The following is a 19,381-nucleotide window of genomic DNA, read 5'->3' as shown; positions in this document are numbered from 1 at the left end:
TAATGCAATCAAAATTACATTTAATAAAAAGCCAGGGGAAAATAGACCAAAAAATAATTGGAAACTAAATAATCTTATACTAAAGAATGATTGGATAAAACAGCAAATCATAGACATAATTAATAACTTCACCCAAGAAAATGACAATAATGAGACATCATACGAAAATGTGTGGGATACAGCCAAAGCAGTAATAAGGGGAAGTTTTATATCTCTACAGGCCTACTTGCATAAAATAGAGAAACAGAGGGCCAACAAATTGGGCTTACAACTAAAATTGCTAGAAAAGGAACAAATTAAAAACCCCCAGACAAACACAAAACTTGAAATTCAAAAAATAAAAGGTGAGATTAATAAAATTAAAAGTAAAAAAACTATTGAATTAATTAATAAAACTAAGAGTTGGTTTTATGAAAAAACCAACAAAATAGACAAACCCTTAGTAAACCTGATTAAAAAAAGGAAAGAGAAAAAGCAAATTGATAGTCTTGAAAATGAAAAGGGTGAACTCACCACTAATGAAGAGGAAATCAGAACAATAGTTAGGAGCTACTTTGCTCAACTTTATGCCGATAAATTCAATAACTTAAATGAAATGGAAGAATACCTTCAAAAATATAGCTTGCCCAGATTAACAGAGGAAGAAGTAAGTAGTCTAAATAGTCCCATCTCAGAAAAAGAAATAGACCAAGCTATTAACCAACTTCCTAAGAAAAAGTCCCCAGGACCAGATGGATTTACAGGTGAATTCTACCAAACATTTAAAGAACAACTAACTCCAATGCTATGTAAACTATTTGAAAAAATAGGGATTGAAGGAGTCCTACCAAATTCCTTCTATGACACAGACATGGTACTGATACCTAAACCAGGTAGATCGAAAACTGAGAAAGAAAATTATAGACCAATCTCCTTAATGAATATTGATACTAAAATCTTAAATAAGATATTAGCAAAAAGACTTCAGAAAATCATCTCCAGGATAATACACTATGATTAAGTAGGATTTATTCCAGGAATGCAGGGCTGGTTTAATATTAGGAAAACTATTAATATAATTGACCATATTAATAATCAAATTAATAAGAACCATATGATCATCTCAAGAGATGCAGAAAAAGCATTTGACAAAATCCAACATCCATTCCTACTAAAAACTCTTGAGAGTATAGGAATAAATGGAATATTCCTTAGAATAATCAGGAGCATATATTTAAAAACTTCAGTAAACATCATATGTAATGGTGATAAACTAGAACCTTTCCCTGTAAAATCAGGAGTGAAACAAGGTTGCCCACTATCACCATTACTATTCAATATAGTACTAGAAACTCTAGCCTTGGCAATAAGAGCCGAGAAAGAGATACAAGGAATTAGAGTAGGAAATGAAGAAATCAAATTGTCACTTTTCGCAGATGACGTGATGGTATACTTAGAGAACCCCAAAGACTCTGCTAAAAAGCTATTAGAAATAATTCAGAATTTTATCAAAGTGGCAGGATACAAAATAAATTCACATAAATCCTCAGGATTTTTATACATTACCAACACAATCCAACAGCAAGAGATACAAAGAGAAATTCCATTCAAAATAACGGTCGATAGTATAAAATATTTGGGAATATATCTACCAAAGGAGAGTCAGGAATTACATGAACAAAATTACAAAACACTTGCCACAAAAATAAAGTCAGATTTAAATAATTGGAAAGACATTCAGTGCTCTTGGATAGGCCGAGCGAATATAATAACGATGACAATACTCCCCAAACTAATCTATTTATTTAGTGCTATACCAATCAGACTCCCAAGAAACTATTTTAATGACCTAGAAAAAATAATAACAAAATTCATATGGAAGAATAAAAGGTCGAGAATTGCAAGGGAACTAATGAAAAAAAAGTCAGAGGAAGGTGGTCTAAGTGTACCTGATTTAAAGCTATATTATAAAGCAACAGTCACCAAAACCATTTGGTATTGGCTAAGAAATAGACTAGTTGATCAGTGGCATAGGTTAGGTTCACAGGGCAAGATAGTGAATAAAAATAGCAATCTAATCTTTGACAAACCCAAAGATCCCAAATTTTGGGATAAGAATTCATTATTTGACAAAAACTGCTGGGAAAACTGGAAATTAGTATGGCGGAAACTAGGCATGGACCCACATTTAACACCACATACTAAGATTAGATCAAAATGGGTCCAAGATTTAGGCATAAAGAATGAAATCATAAATAAATTGGAGGAACATGGGATGGTTTACCTCTCAGACTTGTGGAGGAGGAAGGAGTTTGTGTCCAAGGGAGAACTAGAGACCATTATTGATCATAAAATAGAACATTTTGATTACACCAAATTAAAAAGTTTCTGCACAAACAAAACTAATGCAAACAAGATTAGAAGGGAAGTAACAAATTGGGAAAAATTTTTTACAGTTAAAGGTTCTGATAAAGGCCTCACCTCCAAAATATACAGAGAATTGACTTTAATTTGTGAGAAATCAAGCCATTCTCCAATTGATAAATGGTCAAAGGATATGAACAGACAATTTTCAGATTATGAAATTAAAACTATTTCCACTCATATGAAAGAGTGTTCCAAATCACTATTGATCAGAGAAATGCAAATTAAGACAACTCTGAGGTATCATTACACACCTGTCAGATTGGCCAAGATGACAGGAACAAATAACGATGAATGTTGGAGGGGCTGTGGGAAAACTGGGACACTGATGCATTGTTGGTGGAGTTGTGAAAGAATCCAACCATTCTGGAGAGCAATCTGGAATTATGCCCAAAAAGTTATCAAAATGTGCATACCCTTTGACCCAGCCATACTACTACTGGGCTTATACCCCAAGGAACTACTAAAGAAGGGAAAGGGACCTGTAAGTACCAAAATGTTTGTGGCAGCCCTTTTCATAGTGGCTAGAAGCTGGAAGATGAATGGATGTCCATCAATTGGAGAATGGTTGGGTAAACTATGGTATATGAATGTAATTGAATATTATTGTTCTATAATAAATGACCAACAGGAGAAATTCAGAGAGGCTTGGAGAGACTTACATCAACTGATGCTGAGTGAAACGAGCAGAACCAGAAGATCATTATACACTTCAACAATGATACTGTACGAGGATGTATGCTGATGGAAGTGGATTTCTTCAACATAGAGAAGAGCTAATCCAATTCCAATTGATTAATGATGGACAGAATCAGCTACATACAGAAAAGGAACACTGGGAAATGAATGTAAACTGTTATTTTTACCTTCTGAATCCAATTCTTCCTGTTCAACAAAAAATTCGGTTCTACACACATATATTGTATCTAGAATATACTGTAATATATTTAACATATATAAGACTGCTTGCCATCTGGGGGAGGGGGTTGGGGGAGGAAGGGAAAAAATCTGAATAGAAGTAAGTGCAAGGGATAATGTTGTAAAAAATCACCCATGCAGATGTACTGTCAAAAAATGTTATAATTATAAAATAAAAAAGTACAAGGAGAAAGAAAAAAAGAAAGAAAGAAAAGGGAGGGATAGGATAGAAGGGGACAGAAACACTAGGAAAAAAGGTAAAGGAAGGAGGGATAAGATAGTGGGTGTGTGAGTAAAAAAAAAAGCACTACTAAAATAGAGTAATTCAAAGAGAGGAAAAAAGCATATTCTAAGGACAAAATAGGATGGAGAGAAATACAGAACTGATAATAATAGCTGTTAATTTGAATAGGATGAATTCTCCCATAAAATGAAAGCACATAACAGAGTGGATTAAAAAAAACCAGAATCTTACAATATATTGTTTACAAGAAACACATTTGACACACAGAGGCACATACAAAATAAAGGAAAAATGACTGGAAAAGACACAAAAAGAAATTCTATTTAAAATAACTATGAATAATATAAAATATTTGGAAATCTACCTGTCAAGATAGAGTCAGGAACTATATGAAAACAATTACAAAACACTTTTAATAAAAATAAAGTCAAATGTAATCAATTGGAAAAAATCAAATTCTCATGGGTAGCCTGAACTAATATAATAAAAATGACAATACTATCTAAATTAATCTAATTATTCAGTGCCATACCAACCAAATTCCCAATAAATTATTTTATAAATATAGGAAAAAGTTCATCTGGAAGAACAAAAGGTCAAGAATGTCAAGGGAGTTAATGAACCAAAATTCAAATGCAGGTGGCCTAGCTGTACCAGATAACATTTTCATAAAAAGCAGCAGTCATCAAAACCATTTGGTTCATTGTCTATGAAATAGAGTAGTTGATCAGTGGGATAGGTTAGGTTCACAGGACAAAATACTCATTGACTATAGCAATCTAGTGACAAACTGAAAGACCCAGCTTTTGGGGAAATAACTCACTATTTGACAAAAACTGCTGGTTAAATTAGAAACTAACAAGGCAGAAACTAGGCATCAATCTACACTTAACACCATATAACAAGAAAAGGTCAAAATGTGTTCATGATTTAGATATAAATAGTGATATTATAAGCAAATTAGGAGAACTAAGGATAATTTGCCTCTTAGAACTTTGGAAAAGAAAGGAATTTGTGTCCAAAGAACAACTGGAATTAATTATTGAACAAACAATAGATAATTTTCATTATATTAAGTTTAAAAGTTTTTGTACAAACAAAATTAATGCAGGCAAGATTAGAAGAGAAGCAGTAAATTGGGAAAATATTTTACATTAAAAGGTTCTGATAAATGTCTTATTTCTAAAATATATAGTGAATTATAATATTTATAGTTTATAATAATTTATAATATTTCAAATTTATAGTAATTCAAATTTATAATTCAAGCAATTCTCCAGTTCATAAATGTCAAAGAATATGAACAGATAATTTTCAGATGAAGAAATTGAAACCATAACTAGTCATGTGAAAAGGTGCTCTAAATTACTATTGATCAAAGAAATGTAAATTAAGACAACTCTGAGGTATCACTACACACCTGTCAGATTATCTAAGATGACAGGAAAAGATAATGACAATTGTTGGAGGAGATTTGGGAAAACTGGGACACTAACATGCTGTTGGTGAAGTCATGAATACATCTATCCATTCTAAAGAGTAATTTTGAACTATACTCAAAGTGTTATCAAAATGTGCATACCCTTTGATTCAGCTCTGTTTCTAATAGGCTTATATCCCAAAGAGATCTTAAAGGAAGGAAAGGGCCCATATGTATAAAAATGTTTTTGTAGTGGCAGGAAACTGGAAATTGAATGAATGCCCATTTGTTAGAGAATGGAGGAATAAATTATGGTATATGAATGTTATGGGATATAATTGTTCTCTAAGAAATGATCAGCAGGATGATTTCAGAGAGGCCTGGAGGGACTTATATGAGCAGAACTGGGAGATTATTATATATGGCAACAAAAAGTTTATACAATGATAAATTCTGATGGAAGTGGTTCTTTCCCACAATGAAATGAAAGAGGCCAGTTCCAATGGACTTATGATGAAGAGAGCCATATATACCCAGAGAGAGGACTGTGGGAGCTGAGTGTGGATCATAATTGATCATACTAATAACAAAAAAAAAAAAAAAAAAAAAAAAAAAAAAAAAGACAAAACAAAACAAAACAAAAAAAAAAAAACAGAAATCATATAATCTCAATTGATTAAAAAAAAACTTTTGCAAAATTTGTATGAAAAACTAGAGAACATTAGGATAAAAATAAATTTCTTTAAAATAATAAACAGTACCTACCTAAAATATACAGCAAGCATTATCTGTGATAAAAAGAAGATGGACACATTTTCCAATAAGATCAGGTGTGAAACAAGGAGGCCATTATCACCATTATTCAACATTGTACTAATAATGTTGGCTTTAGTGATAAGAAAAGAAAAAGAAACGAAGAGAATAAGAATAGGCAATGAAGAAATAAAGCTGTCACTCTTTGCAAATAATATTATGACATACTTAGAGATGTCAGAAAATCATCCACACATTGACTCGAAACAATTCAATGCTTTAGTAAATTTGCACAATATAAAAAAGCCCACACAGATCATCAGCATTTCTATATATTACTGACAAAGTCCATCAGGAAGAAATAGAAAGAGAAATTCTATATAAAATAAGTGTAGACAAAATAAAATAATTGGGAGTCTACCTGCCAAGACAAACCCAAGAAGTATATAAACACAATTATGAAACACTCCTCGCACAAATAAAATCAGATCTAAACAATTGGAAAAAAAACATAACTTATTCATGGCTAGGATTAATTAATATAATAAAAATGACAATTTTGCCTAAATTGATCTACTTGCTCAGTGCCATATCAAAACAAACTGCCAAAACATTATTTTATAGAACTAGAAAAAAACAGAAGCAAAATTCATCTCAAAGAAAAACCATCAAGAACATCCAAAAAATTAATTAACAAAAATACAAAGATAGTGGCTTAACAGTACCAAACCTAAAACTATATTATAAAGAAGTCACCAACTCATTTGTTATTAGGAAATATAGTGGTGGATCAGTGCAATAGATTAGATACAAAAGGCACAGCAATGAAGGCCTATAACAATCTAGTATTTGATAAACCCTCAAACTCCAGCTTCTGGAATAAGAACTCACTATTTGACAAAAATTGCTGGGAAAACTGGAAAATAGTATGTCAGACACTGTGCATAGACCTATATCTCATATCCAATACAAAAAAAAAAAAGGTCAAAATAGATACATTATATGGGCATAAAGGTTGATACCATAAACAAATTAAGAGGATGAGGGATCAATTATTTGTCAGATCTTTGGAAAAAGGAAGATATTATGACCAAGGAAAAACTAGAGAACATCATAAAAGGCAAAATGGACAACTTTGTTTACATTAATTTGGAAATATTTTACATAAACAAAATCAACAGAAAGAAGATTAAATAGCACGTACAAAACAGTCAGCATTTCTGATAAATGTCTCATTTCTAAATATAAAGAATTGTGTCACATTTATAAAAATGCAAGTCATTCCTCAAATGATAAATGGTCAAAGTATATGAACAGAAATTTTCAGATGACAAAATCAAAACCATTTATAGTTATATGAAAAATGTTCTAAATCACTATTGATTACAGAAATGCAGATAAAAACATGTCTGAGGTACCATCCCACAGCTCTCAAATTGGACAAGGTGAGAGGAAAATGTCATGATAAATGTTGGAGGAATGTAGAAAACTAGGATGCTAATTCCTTATTGGTGAATTTGTGAATTGACCCAATGATTCTTGTACAACAATATGAAATTATACCCAAAGGTCTATAAAATTGTTCATATCCTCTGACCCAGCAATGCCATTATTGGGTCTACTAGGTCCAAACATTCAATAAACATATATGAAGTGACATGAATCTTATTAGCACAAAATGTTTTCAAATCGAAAGCTAGTTTTGACTTAACTTTTCTGAACTGAACTTGAAACCAACATAAAGATGTTTGTGGTTCTCTGACATAAGAAAATTGCTTGTCCATTTGACTTCATCAGAATTGTCAGTTATAAAATCACCCCATAGAAATCATCAACATGATTCTATGTTACCAACAAAATCTACCAGGATGAACAATAAAGAAAAAAAATAATAAATAATTAGAAATAATTAGAAAAGGTAAAAAAAATTGAGACTTTAGAATTCTCCAACTTTAGATATACAGAACGCTTTGGAGAAATAATAAAAATAATTTAAAAATCAGTTAAAGAATTGTAGACATAAAATACTTTATCACTTTTCATAATAGCTACAAATGCAATCAAAAGGATTGCCGATTCATTGGGGAAATTGCTTTAAAGATCATCACATATGAATGTAATTAAATAATTTTATATCCTATGTAGTGGCCTAATGCATTCCTTAGTTGATAAATGATAAAAGGATATAAAGAGGCAATTTTCAGATACAGAAACTAAAATTATCAGTAGGCAATTTAAAAAGTGCTCTGTCACTTTGGATTAGAGAAATGCAAATTAGAATAACTCTGAGGTGACACTTCAGACTTATGAAATTGGCCAATATAGCAAAAAAATAAAATAATAAATAAATGTTGGAGATGATGTGGTAAAATTGGGACATTATTGCACTGATGGGGGAGTTGCAAAGTGATTCAATATTCTGCAGAGCAATTTGGAAGTATGCCCAAAGGAAACCAAACTGTAAATCCTTTATCCCATCAATAATACTATTAGGTCTGTATCCCAAAGAAAAGATTTTAAAAAGGGTAAAAACATACATGTGCAAAAATACTTATAGCAGCCATTTTTTTTGTTTTGTTTTTTTTTTTTAAATTTTATTTTATTTTATTTTTTTTATTATATATATATATATATATATTTTATAATATTATCCCTTGTATTCATTTTTCCAAATTACCCCCCCTCCCTCTATTCCCTCCCCCCGACGACAGGCAATACCATACATTTTACATGTGTTACAATATAATCTAGGTACAATACATGTGTGCGAATATCATTTTCTTGTTGCACAATAAACATTAGAATCGGAAGGTACATGCAACCTGGGCAGACAGATATTAGTGCTAACAATTTTCATTCCCCTCCCAGTGTTTCTTCTCTGGGTGTAGCTACCTCTGTCCATCATTGATCAACTGGAAGTGAGTTGGATCTTCTTTATGTTGAAGATTTCCACTTCCATCAGAATACATCCTCATACAGTATTGTTGTTGAAGTGTACAGTGATCTTCTGGTTCTGCTCATTTCACTCAGCATCAGTTGATTTAAGTCTCTCCAGGCCTCTCTATATTCCTCCTGCTGGTCATTTCTTACCGAGCAATAATATTCCATAACCTTCATATACCACAATTTACCCAACCATTCTCCAACTGATGGACATCCATTCATCTTCCAGTTTCTAGCTACAACAAAAAGAGCTGCCACAAACATTTTGGCACATATATGTCTCTTTCCGCTCTTTAGTATTTCTTTGGGATATAATCCCAGTAGTAGCGCTGCTGGGTCAAAGGGTATGCACAGTTTGATAACTTTTTGGGCATAATTCCAGATTATAGCAGCCATTTTTGATGAATAGGTAAACTTTAGAAATACCTGCAAAGACTTATACAAACTTATGTAAAGTGAAATGAGAAGAACCAGGAAAATGTTGTACATACTATCACCAACATTATGTGATGATAATCTATGATTGACTCAGCTCTTTTCAGGCACACAAAAATCCAAGAAAATGCAAAGGACTCATGAAGGAAAATGTAATCCATAGCCAAGTGTTGAATACAGGATGGAGATCACAGCATATTTTTTCATTTACCTAACATTGTTTATGGGTTTTGCTTTCCTTTTGATTTGTTTCTTCTTTCACAATTGTGAGTAACATATAAATAAGATTTAAGAAATAACATATATTAACTATATCAAACTGCCTTCCACTTTCAGAAGAAGAAAGAGTAGCAGTAAGAATAATTTGGAACTCAAAATCCTGCAAAAATAAATGCTAAAAATTCTCTTAACATGTAACTGTGGGAGAAGACTACTTTTGAAAAATGACATGATGAATAGTTTCAGAAGAATCTTTCAGGCTCCTTATGAACTAGTGCAAAATGAAATCATTATAACTAGGAACAATTTGGAAAATGTCAATAATATAAAAAAGTAACTCTTGAAAGATTTTGAGAACTCCAAATATTACAATCATAAACATGAATCTAGTGGACTAATTATGATTTGTTATTTCACTCATACTTTAGGACTAGATTATTTCATTTCCAATTAATAATTTTTAGTGTATCATGATCTGAAAAAGATGCATTCATCATTTCTTCCTTTCTGCATTTGCTTTTGAGGATTTATGCCCTAAAACATGGTCAACTTTATGTAGGTTCCATTTATTGCTGAGAAAAAGGATATTCCATTCTGTCTCTACTCATTTTTTTTCCAAAGGTCCATAATACCTAATTTTGCTAAAATCCTAATTATGAAGCATAAAATCCACTTCATGTCAGAAAAATGATGGACTTGAGAAGCAGGATAGGCACTGCTAATTTGAAAATTTGTTTTATTGGATTCAAATATTTATGAGAGACTGCTTTTTAAAAAAAATTGTTCAGTTAATAAGGGAAAAAGATGGGTGAGTGATAAGAACTTGTAAATATGAATAAATAAAGGGGGAAAACCTCCTTTAGCCGACATTTTCCTGGTTCTTCTCATTTCACTTCCTTTATTGCTTGGAATAATCCCCTTTAGAATCTCTCTCAAGAGACTGTTTCTTTCACTTAATTAAATCCTCTGAGACATTGATAAATAATAAATTGTGAACATGTCTATATCACAAAGGTTATGAGTATTATAAATAGGAGAAGATAAACTAGATGGAATTATCTTTCTTTCTTGACAATATTTTCTTCTTTTTTACTACTTAGAGTCCAAAAATTTATCTTGTCAGTTATATTTGATTATATTCCCAACATTTGAGACCATATTTTATATAGAGTTGGGAAAATGGGTTGAAAAATGCTCATGTATTACATAACTCAGAAATACCTATAAAAGCCCTTGTCATTTTTGTGACAGACATGTCTAAAAGAGACCTATGACTATCAAACTTTTCTTCACCTTAGACCCTCAAATACCATCTCTCAATGTAAGTAAATCAACAAAACTTTTGGGTATAGACTTCCAGTTAAACCATCAAGGCTAAACAGAAAAGTGAGTATGTTGTTGTGTCTTTTCTTAATTACACATTGCTTTTCTAAGTACTATAACTCAGAGAGCTGTTCTTTAGGCATTTCTTTCTCAATAAATTTAATCTTGATGGTTAAACCTAGTATCTGGAAAGTAAAAAAAAGGTTATCATTGTCAAGAATCCTATAAAGACAAAAATAACTTTTTTTTTCTTTTTACAAATCAAGTTTAGATTTATTGTTTTCCTGTTTTAGTGGACTTAAGGAAGTGTTAACAATACATAGTAAGTTTAAAAGTGGCTCCTTTACTGTGCTCAAAAAGTTCTCAAATTGCATACCCTATGATCCAGGAGTGAGATTTTAAAGAATGGAAAGACAACCACATGTGCAAAACTGTTGGTGGCAGTCGTTTTTGTAGTAACTAGGTACTGGAAGTTGAATGGGTGCCCATCAATTGGAGAATGGCTGAATAAATCGTGATATATGAATGTTATGGAATATTATTATTCTGTAAGACATGATTAGCAAGGTGATTTAAGAGAGGCTTGGAGGGACTTATATGAATTGATGCTAAGTGAAATAAGCAGAACCAGGAGATCATTATACATGGCAAAAACAAAGTTATATGATGATCAACTCTAAAGTATGTGGCTCTCTTCAACAATGAGAAGATTCAAACTAGTTCCAATTGTTCAGTAATGAAGAGAATCAGCTACGCCCAGAGAGAGAACTATTTCCACTCTATCTGTTTTTTTTTGTTTGTTTGTTTATATTCTTGTTTTCCTTCTCAGATTTGTTTTCTTCCTTTCTAGATCCAATTTTTCTTGTATAACAATATAACTGCATATATATATATATATACATATATTGGATTTAACATATACTTGAACATATTTAACATGTATTGGGTTACCTGCCATCTAGGGGAGGGGGGTGGAGGAAGGAAGGGAAAATTTGGATTAGAAAGTTTTGCAAGGGTAAATGTTGAAAAATTACCAATGAATATGTTTTATAAATAAAAAGCTTTAATAAAAAAAGAGTGCATGTAGGTAGGGAGTGTGTTGATATATATTCACCAATCATCTCTTTGCAGAGAGATGTACAAAGGAGCAACCTTTTTATAGCTTTTTATTTACAAAACATATGCATGGATAATTTTTTAACATTTACCCTTGCTAAACTTTCTGTTACAGATTTTTCCCTCCTTCCCCTCACCTCCTCCCCTAGATGACAGGTAGTTCAAAACATGTTAAATATGTTAAAATATATGTTCAATCCAATATATGTATACCTATTTATAGTTATCTTGCTGCATAAGAAAAAATGGATCTAGAAAGTTAAATAAAAACCTGAGAAGGAAAATAAAATGCAAGCAAACATCAACAGAAAGAGTGCAAATGCTACCTTGTGGTCCATATTCAGTTCCCACAGTCTTCTCTCCGGTTCTATATGGTGTCCTTCATCACTGAACAAATGGAACTGGTTTGAATCATCTCATTGTTGAATATAGTCACACCAGAATTGAGCATTGTTGTTGCTATATATAATGATCTACTGTTCTGCCCATTTCACTTAGCATCAGTTCATGTAAGTCTCTCCAAGCCTCTAAGAAATCATCCTGTTGGTCATTTCTTACAGAGCAATAATATTCCACAACATTCATATACCACAAATTATTAAGCAATTCTTCAACTGATGAGCATTCATTCAATTTCCAGTTTCTAACCACTACAAAAAAGGCTGCCATAAACATTTTTCCATATGTGGGTCCCTTTCTCTCCTTTAACATCTCTTTGGGAGATATTAGTAGAAACATTGCTTGGTCAAAGCATATGTATAGTTTGATAACTTTTTGAGCATAGTTCCAAATTCCTGTCCAGAATGGTTGGATCCCTTCACAGTCCCACCAACAATGTATCAGTGTCTCAGTTTTCCCAAATTAAACATTATCTTTTCCTGTCATCTAGCCAATCTGACAATTTTTTTTCTCAGAGTTGTCTTAATTTGCATTTCTCTGATCAATAATAATTTGAAGCAACTTTTCATATGACTAGAAGTAGTTTCAATTTCTTCATCTGAGAATTGTCTGTTCATATCATTTGACAATTTATCAACTGGAGAATGGCTTGAATTCTTATAAATTTGAGTTAATTCTCTATATATTTTAGAAATGGGACCTTTATCAAAATCTTTCAATGTAAAAATGCTTTCCCAGTTAATTGCTTCCTTTCTAATCTTGTCTGCATTAGTTTTGTTTTTACAAAAAAAAATTACCTTAATACAATCAAAATTTTCTATTTTGTTTTGTTCTATGGAATTTTTTTCCATTTCACAAATTTTGTTTTTAAGGAGTTATTTTCTCTTTCAGTTTCACAAATTCTGGGGTTGTTTTTTTGTTTGGGGGGGTGACTTGCTTTCTATTTCCCTTCTATCAAATTTATCTTTTCATACATTATATGCTTTTTCCATTTCATTAAGTCTATTTTGTCATGAATTTTCTTCAGATAACTTCTGTGTTGCTTTTTCCAAACCCTCTTGTAAATTTTTAATTTCCTTTCTTCATTTTTCTTCTAGCTCTCTTTTAAATTTCTTCTAGGAGAGCCTGGTATGATGGGGAGCAGGTTTATACTGCCTTTTGAGGCTTCATCTGGAGACAATTTGCCTTTAGTCTCCTCAGAGTTTGAAATCTGTTCTTCTCTTTTACCATAACAGCTATCAATTGTTAGAGTTCTCTTTACTTTTTTACTCAATTTTTTAAAAAGGTAAGGTCTGCCTTTAGGGTGGGAGAGGGGGTTTCCAAATGGCTGCAGCTGAGTAGCTTAATTTTGATTCACTCCCCATTCGGGGTGAGCATGGCAAGGTATCATGATATTCTGGCATTTTGGGGTTCACTATTGATCTTTTGTGTTTGTGATGGATGTTTTATAACTTCTCTGTTGATCTACTGACTTGCAACCAGGGCAGAGTGGTCAACACTGCTGTAGATAGAGCTTCTCTGACACGTGGAGTCTACACCAAACTGCAAAGTCAGCAATGCCAGCAAAATCAGCAATGCCCCAGGACTTTGCCCTGTCTGCTTTGGTGTTTGTGGTCAGCTATTTGTGTTAGGTTGCCTCCCTCCTGTTTCATATTGAAATAGACCATTTCTGGTCTGTTTCCTCCCATAAATTCTCTGCCACATGGAGTCTGCACTGCCCCAGGACTCTGAACTGTCTGCACTGGTGTTTGTACTCAGATGGTTGTGCTGCCTGCCTCCCTCCCATTTCTAATTGAAACAGACTTTTCTATCCATCTTTGAAATTATCTTCTGCAGATAATTTGTTGCATCTCAATATTTGTGGGTTCTGCCAGTCTATGGCTAATTCAGAGGCTCAATTTCATAATTATTGTGAGGTTTGTAGAGAAGGTCAGAAAAAAAAGATGCGTAGTCTCTGCCATCTTGGCTTTGACCCCCAGAAGTCCCAAAATTATCTATTATGTGATCATTAATTATCTCTAGTTCTTCTTTGGTCACAAATTCCTTTATCCTCCACAGATCTGCATGGTAAAGTATCCTATGTTCTTTAATTATGTTTAGATCATAAACCCATTTTGACCTTATCTTAGTATACAGTGTTAGGTGCAGGTCTATGATTTCAGTGATCAACTACTCTGTTTCTTATCCAGTACCAAATGGTTTTGATGACTGCTGCTTTACAATTTAGTTTTAGATCTGGTACACTTGGGCCCACCTTCATTTGCTTTTTTTCATTAATATCCTTAAAATTCTTGCCTTTTTGTTCTTCCAGATTAATTTTGTTTGTATTTTTTCTAGGTCAGTAAAATAGTTTCTTGGGAGTTTTATTGGTATAGGACTAAATAAATCGATTGGGTTAGATAGTATTGTCATCTTTATTATATTCAACTTATCCAAGAGCACATGGTATTTTTCTATTTGTTTAGATCTGACTTCATTTTGTGGAAAGTGATTTGTAGTGTTGATTATATAGTTTCTGACTTTCCCTTGGCAGATAGATTCCCAAATATTTTATACTATCAACAGTTATTTTAAATTGAATTTTTCTTTGTATGTCTTGCTCTTGGATTTTGCTAGGGATGTATGAAACTGCTGATGAGCTACATGGATTTATTTTGTATTCTTCAACTTGGCTAAAGTTGTGGATTATTTCTAATAGGGTTTCAGATGATTCTCTAGAGTTCTCTAATTTTACCATCTGCATATCATCTGCAAAGAGTGATAATTTGATTTCATCATTACTTATTCTAATTCCTTTAATGTCTTTTTCTTCTCTTATTACCAAAGTTAGCATTTCTAATACAATATTGAATAATAATGGTGATAGTGGGCAAACTTCTTTCATTTCCTTAAATTACTCTTTTTATATTTATTTAAAATAAAATACAAAATAAGAAACAAATAGAAAAATAAAAACAGAAAAGGAAAAAAAAACATTGTCATGTGCCCAGCAGAATATAAGGAAAGATTAAAAACATGTAACCATATACAATTCTATTTTAAGAAGGCATATGTACTACTAGAAGATATTATATATTTATGATTGTCCATCTTTGATTCCTTGTTCTCTGTTTTGCAATTTTTAATTTTTTTTCCCTTTTCCTTCTCCCCAGCTCCCCAAGTAGGCTATAGTTAAACATGCATATACCTACATATGTAAAAGTACACATTTACACATGCATCTATACATTTACATATATGCAGGTATGCATCTAATACATATGGTTGATGTATAATATAGGTTTCTTTCTTGATTCAATCTTTATGTTTGATTTTGTCTGAGATCAATGATTTTTAGCCCTACTTTTTTTTTCCTAATACAACCTTCTCTTTATGTTTGTTATAGTATTTCTGTATATTTCTAATTTCCTATCCCTGCTAACTCTCCTACTTTAATTCTTCTCCTTAACTTGCAGTGCTCTTATTTAACTTCCTTCTACCCAATCTATCCTTATCTCCTCTCCTAATCCTTTCTTACCTTCTTTATTCCATTCCAATTAATCTACATACCCTATCCCATAGTCATAAATCTACATATCCTTCTTTGTCTTATGTTATCTTATTCCCTCTTCTCTCAAATACAGTTTTAATAGTTTTACCTTATCAAAAAATAATTTGCTCTTTAGAATTAAATCATATTTGGCTCTTCCTCAATTTTTTCTTTTCTTTCTTTCTTTTTTGAGCTATTCAATTACTGAGAGCAGTCTTGACATATGTTTTAGATTGCCATGTTAAAAATTATGAAAAATATGCCCTCTTTGAGGGCATTTTATATTTTAAATTTTCTATTCAGTTCAGGAAGGATGAGATAAAGTCCTGAAAATCTGCAAATTCATTGAATATACAATTTTTTTGGTTTAATATTATGCTGAGTTTTGCTGAATATGCTATTTTAGATAATAGGCCAAATTATTTTGATTGTTGATATATAACATTCCAAGACTAGTGGCCTTTTATGACAACTGCTGATAAATCCTATTCTAATTATAGCTCCAGCATGTTGGAATTTTTTTTTGTTTGTTTTTCTTATAATTTTTTTTTTTTAGATATAGAGGTTTCAGAAATAACAAATAACATTCCTATGTGTTTTCCTTGTAAAAACTCCTTGAGGTAGTGTTTAGTAGATTTTTTTTCTATTTCTCCTTTCCCCTTTTGTACTATCACTACTGGACAATGTTCTTTGATTATTTGTTGTATTATTTTTTCATTTTTATTTTTTTGGGTCATAGCTTTCAGGTAGCCAATCATTCTTATGTTTTCTCTTCTTGGTCTGTTCTCCAGATCTGTTGTTTTACTTATAAGAAGGTGCACATGTTATTCTATTTTTTCATTATTAAATATTTTATTATTATTTTTGATTTCTTATAGCTTCATCCCTTGCCTAATCGTAAATGTAAATGAGTTATTCTTCTTTTTAAAATTTTGTATCTTCTTTTCTAATTGGTTAATTATTTTTCAAGACCTTATTGTTTTCCTTGGGATTTTTAAAATTTTTTCTGTCACTCGCTCTGATTTCTGAAGTCTTTTTTGACTTATATAAATTCTTTGTAGGCAGGTACTTATTTCACATTGCTCTTTGAGGTATAACAGGCTATTTCTATTTCTCTATATTTCTCTAAAGATGAACCTCAATATTCTATGATTGGGTTCTTCTTTGTCCAGCCATTTTTTAAAATAACTATTAGTTATAATTATATATAAATAATTAGTTTAGTTATAATTTAGTTATATAGTTATATAATATTAGTTATAATTTGTTTAACTATAACTATTAGTGTAAGTCCTTTAAGGTAGAAATATAGTGGCTTTGGTTTCACTTCAATTCTCCCCTTTGACCTGAAACTCAAATCAAGAACTCCACCCTCTTTCAACAGCTGGAAGACAGCAGCATCCCTGCCCTACTGCTTCTGAATTACCAAATGTGCTGGTTCCTTAATTTAGTCTAAGGCAATGTGCCAGCTTCCCAATGAACCTGGCAGTCCTATTCAACCCAGGCTAATTAGGACTTTCTGGACCTAGACTCAAATACCTACCCAGGGTTTCCAGCTTGCATTTCTGCAAAACTGTCCTGGGGATGTTTACATTTCATACAGATTATACACTGATTTTATAGTCTTTGCTTGAATCTTCTCAATTGTCCCAGAAAAAACCTATTCCCCAGGTCATATTTGTTTTGTACCACTCTATATTTGCTGTGAAGCATGATTTTATTTTGTTTGGGGAAGAAATCTGGGGGAACTTAGAATTTTCTGACATACTCTGCCATCTTCTCAGAATCCTCCAGATAACTCCTTAATTATCTCTTGTGTTCTGTGCCCTTCATTCAACCATGTGCAGTTTACTACTCCACAACAATGCTCAATAAAAATTTCATTGGTCACTAAGTCATTTTTTTTTATATCCACAGATCTAAAAGAAATCTAGATTCAGACATGAAAAATCAAACTTCAGTGACAGAGTTCATCCTTCTAGGACTAACAAAAGACCCAGAGTTTCAAGTTATAATTTTTCTTTTTCTGTTTCTTACCTACATATTAAGTATGACTGGCAATCTGACCATCATCACTCTCACCTTGCTGGACTCTCACCTCAAGACTCCCATGTATTTTTTCCTCAGAAATTTCTCATTCTTAGAAATATCATTTACATCTGTTCGCATACCTAGATTTCTGGTCAATATAGTAACTGAGGACAATACAATTTCGTACAATTCTTGCATAGCTCAAGTGTTTTTTTTAATCCTCCTTGGTGCAACAGAATTTTTTCTTCTGGCTGCCATGTCCTATGATCGCTATGTGGCCATCTGCAAGCCCCTACATTACATGACTATAATGAGTCCCAAATATGTAACCAGCTTGTAATCAGCTCTTGGCTTGCAGGTTTTCTCATTATCTTTCCACCAGTCATCATGGGCCTCCAGCTAGATTTCTGTGATTCCAACATCATCGATCACTTCACCTGTGACTCTTCTCCCTTGTTGATGATTGCTTGCACAGACACCAAAGTCTTAGAGGTCATGAGTTTTTGTTTAGCTATATTCACACTCATAATGACTTTGACATTAGTGATATTCTCCTATGCATGTATTTTTCAAACCATTCTGAGAATTCCCTCTGCTCAACAAAGGAAAAAGGCCTTTTCTACTTGTTCCTCCCACATGATTGTTGTCTCCATTTCTTATGGGAGCTGCATCTTCATGTATGTCAAACCCTCCACAAAGGAAGAAGTGGCTTTAAATAAAGGAGTAGCAGTGTTGAATACTTCTGTTGCTCCCATGCTAAACCCCTTCATTTATACTCTAAAGAACCAGCAAGTGAAGCAAGCCTTTAAGGATGTGATCAGGAACATCTTTTCTCGAAATAAATGGTAATTTTAATGAAATTCTTAACTAAAAGCAAAAGAAAAATCATATTTGTTGAAGCTTTCTATTTATCAAAGAATATGACATGATACTTCTTTGAAATGAAACCTTGGAAAACCTTGTGTTCCAATTCCTCCATCCGCCATTTTGCTACTCCCTCCTCAAGATGGGAAATAGTCCAATATATGTTAAACATGGTAGAAATATATGTTAAGACCAACATACGCATACATATTTAGAAAATTGTCTTGCTGCACAAGAAAAATCAAATCAGACTGGACAAAATGAGAAAGAAAATAAAATGCAAACAAACAACAACAGAAAGAGTGAAAATATTATTTGAGAACCACACTTGGTTTTTACAGTTCTCTCTCTGGCTGTAGATAGTTCTCTTCTTCTCGAGATCACTGGAACTAGTCTGAATCACCTCATTGTTGAAAAGAGCCATGTCCATCATAATTGAATATTGTATAATCCTGTTGTTTCTGTGTACAATGATCTCATGGTTCTGCTCATTTCATTTAGCATCAGTTCAAGAAGTCTCTCCAAGCCTCTCTGAAATCATCCTGCTCATCATTTCTCACAGAACAATAAAATTCTATAACATTTATAGACCATAAATTTTTCAGCTCTTCTCCAACTGATGGGCATCCACACAGTTTCCAGTTTGTTGCCAGTACAAAAAGGGCTGCCACAAACATTTTTGCACTGTGGATCCCATTCCCTCCTTTAAGATCTCTTTGGAGAATAAGTCCAGCAGAAATACTGTTGGATGAAAGGATATTTGAAATTTGATAGCCTTTTAGAT

At 32.4% G+C, this 19,381-nt stretch overlaps 1 pseudogene; it reads left to right on the top strand.

The window, feature by feature from the left end:
- Positions 1-17,644: 17,644 nt before the first annotated feature.
- On the top strand, positions 17,645-18,582 carry LOC141543954 (olfactory receptor 6C76-like; annotated as a pseudogene).
- The last annotated feature ends 799 nt before the right edge of the window (positions 18,583-19,381 follow it).

This window comes from Sminthopsis crassicaudata, chromosome 5 (assembly GCF_048593235.1).
Source record: "Sminthopsis crassicaudata isolate SCR6 chromosome 5, ASM4859323v1, whole genome shotgun sequence".
Classification (NCBI taxonomy): Eukaryota; Metazoa; Chordata; class Mammalia; order Dasyuromorphia; family Dasyuridae; genus Sminthopsis; species Sminthopsis crassicaudata.
Note: the sequence above shows the minus strand (reverse complement) of the source record. Positions and strands in the feature narration are given on the sequence as shown.